The sequence below is a fragment of the Triticum urartu genome, chromosome 2 (genome assembly GCF_003073215.2).
Source record: "Triticum urartu cultivar G1812 chromosome 2, Tu2.1, whole genome shotgun sequence".
Lineage (NCBI taxonomy): Eukaryota > Viridiplantae > Streptophyta > Magnoliopsida > Poales > Poaceae > Triticum > Triticum urartu.
Genome location: NC_053023.1, coordinates 214,833,149 through 214,841,465, shown reverse-complemented (window position 1 = coordinate 214,841,465; position 8,317 = coordinate 214,833,149).

Sequence of the window (8,317 nt, the reverse complement as noted above, 5' to 3'; positions counted from 1 at the left end):
AAGGAATGGAAAGAACAACACGAATGACACAGGGTTTATACTAGTTCGGGCCACCGTTGTGGTGTAATACCCTACTCCGGTGTGGTGGGGATTGCCTCTGGGCTGAATGATGAACAATACAAGGAAGAACAGCCTCGCGAGGGTCTGCTCTTGGCTGGGGCGATGAACTGCTGGGAGGAGTTCAGTCACCCTTCTCTCTCTCTCTCTCTCTCTCTCTGATCTCTCTCTCTCCTCTCTCTTTCTCTTCTCTCGTCTTCTCTCCCGTCTTCTCCTCGTTCTGGGTGGTGGTCCTATTTATAGAGGCCCTGGTCCTCTTCCCAAATATCGAGCGGGAAGGGAGCCAACAATGGCGGGCTAATTTGAAGGGGGACAGCTAGTACCAGCTATCCTGACAAAAGTAGTCTTCGCCTGCACAAAGCTCTGGTGGTGACGCCGTCTTGGGCTCCACAATGACCTCCGTCTTGCAGTCCTCCTGGTCTTGGTCTTGTTGCACCGAAATGGCAACCTTTGCCTGATGCCTCGGTACTCCGCGGCTGCGCTTGCTCCCTTTGCACCAAAGAGGAAAGGAGGACGCTGCGCGGGCTGGCGCCCGCCTGGCGCCTTTGGTCGTCATGGCTTGCGTCACGGGCACCTCCCGCCTTGATCTCTCCGCCTCCTCGCGAGCCAGCCTGATCTCGCGAGCCAGCCTGATGAGGCCGTTCCTGAGGAAGCTCCACGTCGTCCGCCCCACGAGGCTTGGCCCCTCACGAGGGTCTTGGGTCTGTGTTGGTGAAGATGGGCCGTGCTGGGCCCCCCTTTGAGCCACGCCGCAGGCCGCAGGCAGGCAAGTCTAGGGACCCCCGTTCCCAGAACGTCGACAAAAGCTTGTGGTGGAGCTTGGTCAGGATGGTGGCACAAAATTTGATGCAATGGTAAGTGAGCTTCAATAATGTTGGAAATGATTCGCAAGATGCAATGTAACAACTAGAACAAGCATATAAGGTACACGGAAACACAGACGCAAAATGATAAGTTGGGTCTTGCAACCAAGGATGAGCCAAAATGTGGGATCCACAAAAATGCTCGTGTTTCACAACACTAGAGAGACGCTAGCATGATTGCACAATAGGCGGATACAAGAACTTGTGCACAACCTACTTAGCAAAAATGCAACGACTTCTATCCCAAGTATGCTCTATGCAAGGTGTTTTTATGATATGATCCAAGATGATCTAGTATGACAATCTTAATGTTGTATGATGCTATGGTTCTTGCATAAAAGATCTTTTCTTATCTTTCCTTTTTGCTTAAAAGCTTGTTTGGATCTTTGATGTTTGAGCTCTTTTCTCATGCAATGCTTGATGAACCAAGATAGCAATTGTGTACGCGATGACAACTTTGTGACACAAGAGATGATACCAATATATGCAACAATGATGTATGTATGCTATGGGAAGTATGATCACTAATGTGCACAAGTCCCGTTGCCGGCAATACTCAATGGCTAGTCTCGATGGGTAAGCAATGCAAAGGAGTAAGGCTATGATGGCTATCAATGTAATGGCAAGCATGATGTATCACAATACCAAGACGAGGTTACCGTTCGTGCATACGGTATGGTGTCAAAATGGTGGACCGAGTACCAAGATGTAGTCGAGGTGGTCATTGTTGATGCCGCGTCCGTGGCGAAGATGAGCGGCGGTGATGTTGATGTCGAACCGTACCTAGATAGCCGAAACACAAAAGGATACGGAACCGCAACTCAAATTCGCAAAGCACGAAGTGGCAACACGTGTCGGAGTGCGAAACGGGTAAGCAATGGTGGTGGTATGCGGAAGTGGTGATGGTGTATAGGTGGTAGGATTGCGTATGGAGAAATGTGGGGCGGTGGTGGTGCAAAACTGAAAAAAATCAGTTTTGTCAGGGTTCGTTGGACGTCCGGGCTGGGCCGGTCTTCAAGTCGTTGGACGTCTAGTAGGGGTCGGACGTCCGGTGCCTGGGCGAAAATTTGGGCATGGGATGAACAACTAGGGTTCGTGGTGGAGAGGTGGAAATTCGTCGAATCCGGAGGATTGTGTGGATGGAAAGTGTGGAGACAAGGGGGAAAAGCTAGATCTGCTCAAAACAAATCAAATCCACGGATCCAAACCAACAAAATTTCAACACACCAACAAATAACAAAAAACATTTGGGGCTATTTTTGTGGGGAATTTTCAAATTTGGGACAAAAACAACAAAAACTAGGCTAGCAGCACAACGGGGAGGCTCCGAAATCATGATCAACATGGAACCCTAATCGGCCGATCTTTCACGAAAGGAGCGAATCCCGCGAAGAACACGAGGAACACGAGGGGGGAAAGAGGGAAAACACAAGGCGAAACATAAGAGGAAACACTAAACCAACACGAATAAGTCACACATGTGCTATATCCTCGAGTACATAAGGAAAGATACATGATCCACGGACAACTAAGGATGATACAAGGGTAGCCGGTCTTCTCCGTGAGGAGGTCTTGAGTTCTTCCCTAAAAGGGGTCTTGAATCCGCTTTGGGGATCTTCTCCGGTGGAGGCTCGAATCTCCGAGGAGAAGGTGTCCAAGTGGATGAGCAAAGCTCTCACACAAAATATGAGCTAATCCTTTGCTAACCCTAAAAAGGAGGAGGGAGAGGTCTATATATAGTCTTAGTGTAAAAAGGGGCGAAAAGGGGGTACATGGGCTGCGGCCCAACACATGGCAACGCACAGGCGCCGGACGTCCGGGAGTCACTGGTCGTCCGGAGGCTCGCGAGGGTCCGGACGTCCGGTGCCTGTCGAACGTCCGTAATTTCGGCTCGAGTGTGCTTCGGTCGGACGTCCGGTCGGGGTCGGACGTCCGAGCGTCGGTCATCCATTGGACCCCGGAAATCCGTAGATTTGGCTCGGGTGCGGTAGCATCGGTCCTCCAGAGGGGGCCGGACGTCCAGAGCCTGGAGATCATCGGACATCCGGTCCTGGCCGGTCGTCCGGAGCCTGTAGCTTCTTCTTCATCACTTCTTCTTCTCCGTCTTCATGTCCATTTTCCTCTTCTTCTTCTCCTTGCTCCTTAGCTTCTCCATGGTACCTGAGTATGCACAATGTGTCTGTATGAGGTAGTAGCCATGTCTCATGTGCATCAAAGTGGAAACATGAGAGGAGTGATGTCACCTCGGTTTCGAGAGCTCTTGCGCGTGCTCGTGTCATGGGTCCGCTAGGCACTTGGTGAGGCGATGGAAGGTCCATGGGGATGACCATGGTATGCTCCACATCACACACCCACCACCACCTCTTGTTAGTAGTTTGTAGGATCATATTCTTGTGTGTTTCTATTGCTGCTAACCATGGCAGGCTCACAAGCCGACGAGACTGACTGGGAGAACATGACGAATAAGGAGTTGCATGATAAATTTCAGCAAATGATGAGTGGACAGGTGCAAGATGTGCTAAACAGATTTGAAGAGGCTATGGAGAAGATAGATGGCATGGACAAGACATTCGAAACAAAGCTCGATAACAAGTTTAATGAATTGCTTGTGCTTCTTCCACCACCACCGGCTGCACGTAATGCACCTCTACAACAACAACAACAACAACCATGACTACCTCCACGTCGCGAAACAGCCCTCCGCCGAGCGAGCTGTGTCCCTCTTGCGCCTGGCCAAGCTGTTGGTGTTGCTGTTAATACTTCTGTGGCTCCTGCTGCTGATGCGGAGGAGGATGATTATGTGGGTGATTACGAGGATGAGGTTGATCAAAATCAGAACTACGTGCAACCACCAGCACCACAACCACCAGGTCGTCCACATGCAAATAATGGCAATGGTAGGGCTCTCCCTCAGGTACGAGATCATGACCATCTCCCTAAACTGAAATTGAATATTCCACCATTTGAGGGTAGATATGTTCCTGATATATATCTTACTTGGGAGTTAGAAAATGAATAACGATTTACATGTTTACAATATCCTGAGGAGAGACGTGTTCCTGCTGGTGTTTGTGCTTTCACTAGCTTTGCATGTGTTTGGTGGTCTGAACATTGTAGATTATATCATATTCGAGCTACTTGGGCTGCTTTGAAAACTGCTATGTGTACTAGTTGGTTTCCACCATATTATCAACGTGAATTACTTCAAAAATTGCAGCATTTAAGACAAGGAAATTATTTTGTAGAAGAATATTATCAGGAATTACAAACTGGCATGATTAGATGTGGTATTGTTGAGGAGAATGAAGCTATGCTTGCACGTTTCATGGGTGGGCTAAATAGAGAGATTCAGACCATTCTAGAGTATAAGGAGTATACTAATATCACTCGTTTATTCCATCTTGCTTGTAAAGCTGAACGTGAAGTGCAGGATCGACTGGCATTGGCGCGAACTAACTTTTTTGCAGGTCGATCTTCATCATGGACACCACATGCATCCTCTACTTCCACTACACCAGCACCTCCATCAGGTGCCACCTCCAGCCGTGATACAAGAAAGCAGGCACAACCACCACTATCTGCCAAGAGCACACCTGCCGGGCCTGTGAGAGCTCTTCTTCTTCCATGGCATCAACAGGGCACACAAGTGATATTATTTGTCGTCGTTGTAAGGGAAGAGGACATTTTGCGAGAGAATGCAAATCTCAGTGTGTGATGATTGCTATTAAGGATGGTGGATATGAGTCCGCTAGTGACTATGATGAGGAGACTTTGGCTCTTATTACACATGAAGAACACGGTGGAGATGATTCTGATCATGAGACACAATACATGGCTGCTGAAGATGCTGACATGTATGAATGTTTAGTTGCTCAACGTGTTTTGAGTGTGCAGGTTACACAAGCTGAGAAAAATTAGAGGCATAATTTGTTCCATACAAAGGGAGTTGCGAAGGAACATTCTGTTCGCGTCATCATAGATGGAGGGAGCTACAACAACTTGGCTAGCATGGAGATGGTGGAGAAGCTCTCTCACCACAAGACCACATCCACATCCTTACTACATCCAATGGTTCAACAACAGCGGCAAGGTTAAGGTAACACGTACTGTTCGTGTGCATTTTAGTATCTCTACATATGCTGATTATGTTGATTGTGATGTGGTACCCATGCAAGCGTGTTCCTTATTACTTGGTAGACCATGGCAATTTGATAAAAATTCTGTACGCCATGGTAGAAATAATCTATATAATCTTGTTCATAAGGATAGCCATATTAGTTTGCTTCCTATGACGCCTGAATCCATTTTGAAAGATGATATTAATAGAGCTAATAAAGCAAAACAGGAGAAAAATAAGAGTGAAAATCAAATTGTGGCAAAAGAATTTGAGCAACAAATGAAACCTAATAATAAACCATCTAGTGTTGCTTCTGAAATTAAATTGAAAAGTGCATGTTTACTTGCCACAAAATCTGATATTGATGAGCTAGATTTCAGCAAATCTGTTTGCTATGCTTTTGTGTGCAAAGAGGCATTATTTTCATTTGAGGAATTGCCTTCCTCTTTGCCCCCTGCTATCACTAACATTTCGCAGGAGTTCGCTGATGTCTTCCCACAAGACGTGCCACCGAGATTACCACCTATTCGAGGGATTGAGCATCAAATTGACTTAATTCCCGGTGCATTGCTACCCAACCGTGCACGATACCATACCAATCCAGAGGAGACAAAGGATATTATGCATCAAGTACAGGAGCTGCTCGACAAAGGTTACATACGCGAATCTCTTAGTCCTTGTGGTGTTCCTATTATGCTAGTGCCTAAAAAGGATGGTACGTCACATATGTGTGTTGATTGTAGAGGCATTAATAATATTACTATTCGTTATCGTCATCCTATTCCTAGGCTAGATGATATGCTCGATGAATTGAGTGGCTCTAAAATTTTCTCCAAAGTTGATTTGCGTAGTGGATACCATCAAATTCGTATGAAATTGGGAGATGAATGGAAAACAGCATTTAAAACTAAGTTTTGTTTATATGAGTTGTTAGTCATGCCTTTTGGGTTAACTAATGCACCTAGTACATTCATGAGACTAATGAACGAAGTTTTACGTTCTTTCATTGGATGATTTGTGGTAGTCTATTTTGATGATATATTGATTTATAGCAAATCTTTGGAGGAACATTTGGAACATTTACATGTTGTTTTTATTGCTCTATGTGATGCACGTTTGTTTGGTAACCTTGGGAAGTGCACCTTCTGCACCGACCGAGTAACTTTTCTTGGCTATGTTATTACTCCACAGGGAATTGAAGTTGATAAAGCCAAGATTGAAGCTATTGAGAGTTGGCTGCAGCCCAAAATGGTCACACAAGTGAGAAGTTTTCTTGGCCTCGCTGGATTCTATAGGCGTTTTGTGACAGATTTCAGCACCATTGCTGCACCTCTCAATGAGATTACAAAGAAGGATGTGCCTTTTGTTTGGAGTACCGCACAGGAAGAAGCCTTCAAGGTATTGAAAGATAAGTTGACACATGCTCATTTACTCCAACTTCCTGATTTTAATAAGACTTTGAGCTTGAATGTGATGCTAGTGGAATTGGATTAGTATGTGTGTTATTACAAGATGGCAAACCTATTGCATACTTTTCTGAAAAATTGAGTGGGCCTAGTCTGAATTATTCTACTTATGATAAAGAATTATATGCTCTTGTTCGGACTTTAGAGACATGGCAACATTATTTATGGCCCAAAGAATTTGTTATACATTCTGATCATGAATCTTTGAAACATATTAAAAGTCAAGCTAAACTGAATTGTAGACATGCTAAATGGGTTGAATTCATTGAGACTTTCCCTTATGTTATTAAGCACAAGAAGGGTAAAGAAAATGTTATTGCTGATGCATTGTCTCGTCGCTATACTATGCTTTCAAAACTTGACTTCAAAATATTTGGTTTGGAGACCATCAAAGATCAATATGTGTGTGATGCTGATTTCAAAGATGTAATGCAGAATTGTAAAGAAGGAAGAACGTGGAACAAGTTCGTCGTTAATGACAGATTTGTGTTCCGTGCTAACAAGCTATGCATTCCAGCTAGCTCCGTTCGTCTTTTGTTGTTGCAGGAGGCGCATGGAGGAGGACTAATGGGACACTTTGGCGTGAAGAAGACGGAGGACGTACTTGCTACACATTTCTTTTGGCCAAAGATGAGACACGATGTTGAGAGTTTTGTTGCTCGCTGCACTACATGTCAAAAAGCTAAGTCACGACTCAATCCTCATGGTTTATATATGCCTTTGCATGTACCTAGTGTTCCTTGGGAGGATATATCTATGGACTTTGTTTTAGGTTTACCTCGAACAAAAAAGGGGAGGGATAGCATATTTCTTGTCATGGATAGGTTCTCGAAAATGGCACACTTTATACCATGTCATAAAAGTGATGATGTTGTTAATGTTGCTGATTGGTTCTTTCGTGAAATTATTCGCTTGCATGGTGTGCCAAATACTATTGTTTCAGATCGTGACACTAAATTTCTTAGCCACTTTTGGAGATGTTTATGGGCTAAGTTGGGGACTAAACTGCTTTTTAGTACTACTTGCCACCCCCAAACTGATGGACAAACTGAAGTAGTCAGTAGAACATTGTCTACTATGCTTAGACTTGTTTTGAAGAATGATAAGAAAATGTGGGAAGAATGCTTGCCTCATATTTAATTTGCTTATAATCGTTCATTGCATTCTACTACTAAGTTGTGCCCTTTTGAAATTGTGTATGGTTTCCTACCTCGTGCACCTATTGATTTGTTGCCTCTTCCATCTTTGAAGAAGGTTAATTTTGATGCTAAAGAACATGCTGAATTCATTTTTAAAATGCATGAGTTAACTAAGGACAACATTGAGCGTATGAATGCTAAATATAAACTTGCTGGAGATAAGGGTAGAAAACATGTTGTGTTTGCACCTGGAGATCTTGTTTGGTTACATTTGTGTAAGGATAGATTTCCTAATTTGCGCAAATCAAAGCTAATGCCATGTGCTGATGGTCCTTTTAAGGTGTTCGAGAAAATAAATGATAGTGCATATAAACTTGAGCTTCCTGCAGATTTTGGGGTTAGTCCCACTTTTAACATTGCAGATTTGAAGCCTTATTTGGGTGAGGAAGATGAGCTTTCGTCGAGGACGACTTTATTTCAAGAAGGGGAAGATGATGAGGACATCAATACCATTGTTACACCCACAGCCCCCGCTGCTATACATACTGGACCAATTACTAGAGCTCGTGCATGCCAATTGAATTATCAGGTACTTTTGTTTCTTGGTAACGATTCTAATGTTCATTAGAATATGATGCTGCCTAAATTGGATACATTAGTTTTGCTTACAACTGA